The sequence below is a fragment of the Ursus arctos genome, unplaced genomic scaffold (assembly GCF_023065955.2).
Source record: "Ursus arctos isolate Adak ecotype North America unplaced genomic scaffold, UrsArc2.0 scaffold_14, whole genome shotgun sequence".
Classification (NCBI taxonomy): domain Eukaryota; kingdom Metazoa; phylum Chordata; class Mammalia; order Carnivora; family Ursidae; genus Ursus; species Ursus arctos.
In genome coordinates, this window is record NW_026622808.1 from 1,014,339 (window position 1) to 1,015,775 (window position 1,437).

At 54.3% G+C, this 1,437-nt stretch overlaps 1 long non-coding RNA gene across 1 annotated transcript; it reads right to left on the bottom strand.

Moving 5' to 3' along the window:
• Positions 1-214: 214 nt before the first annotated feature.
• On the bottom strand, positions 215-1,035 carry LOC130543661 (uncharacterized). Its single transcript, XR_008959161.1, has 2 exons — positions 773-1,035; positions 215-472 (listed from the first exon to the last, which is right to left on the bottom strand). It is a non-coding gene; the product is annotated as an uncharacterized LOC130543661 (long non-coding RNA).
• Positions 1,036-1,437: the final 402 nt, after the last annotated feature.

Here is a 1,437-nt window from a genome sequence, read left to right on the forward strand (position 1 = left end):
ATGCCCTGGTGTGCCCTCTAACCCCTTATTCTGCTTTACCAATGCCAGCACATGCCATCCTTTCTGGAGTGCGTGTCGTTCCCAACGAGAACGGAGCACCAAGAGGGCAGGACTGTGAGCGCCTTGCTTTCCGCTGGGCCCCGGGGCTGGCAGGGGCTGGCACAGGACGGATGCCTGGATGCCTGAGCGAATGAACCGGTATGTGTTCGCATCCTACATGTAATAATCATTTTTATATAAATGTGAGCTTAGGTGCATGCTTAGAAAAGAAAAAAAAAAAACATCCTGAGGGGGCACGTGGGTGGTACAGTCGGTTAAAGCATCTGACGCTTGGCTTCGGCTCAGGTCGGGAATCTCAGGGTCGTGAGATCGAGTCCCGCCTCGGGCTGGGCGCTCCGCACGGAGTCCGCTTGGGATTCTCTCTCTCTCTCCTTCTGCCCCTCCCAGTCGTGCTCTCTCTCTCTCTCTCTCTCTGAAATAAAAAAGTAAATCTTAAAAAAAAAATCCTGAGGGTATCCACAGCAACCTCCCAACAGCACTTACCACTGCGAATGGAACTAACTACATCTGGAAGGCTCCGCGGGCTACAGTAAGCACTTTGAGGCATTTAAGAACCAGTTTATTTTAGGCAATCTAAGGTCCCGCCGGGGGACTGGGGGACGCGGGTAAGACGAGGGGCCACCAAAGGCTCTTGGGAATGACTTACACGTTGAGAGGCTGACGCTGGTGAACCTGGAAGGGCTGCCGCGAGTTGCCGGGGAGCACACCTTACCCATTTATGAGCGCAGGCATGTTTCATTGACCGCCGGCTCCCGGCCAGGAACTGCAGACTGATTTCAGTCCTCACCGCAGAATTTCAAGAGGAAACACTCCGAGAGGGGGCTCGCTCAGCGTCGCACAGTGGAAGCTGGCAGAGCTGAGACTGGTCTTCCGATTGGCTCTGACCCTTCTCACGAAGCCGTGCTGTGTCCCTCACATCTGAGCGCATGGCTGGCGTCTGGAGGGTTTTCCACACTCGGGCCATTCCTGAGAACTGAAACCCTGGCCTCTCCGCATTTGCTGCCAGTAATCCAAAAAATGGGAAAGGGATGCCAATTTGGCCCCAACGCCGGGCGAACAGTGCCACCTGGTGGAAAACAGAGACACTACAGGCACTGAGAGCGCCGTGGGGAACCGTCCCAGGTGCCCATGAGCTTCAAAGCCAAGGGCAGAGTTGTTCTCTTTGAATTCATAAAAGGGATAGGAGAGAAGGCCCAGTGTATTATCACAGGTGAAAATCAGGGGGCTGGTCCCTTCTGGGTGCTTCTAACAGTGAAGCCGATCTTTCGAGGTGCACAAGCATCCGATGGACTCTTGAGTTCCCTCCATAGTATCCTGCCAACAGATCATCCCACCTGGGCTTAAATACCTCCAGGATGGGGTGCTCACTCTCAGTAT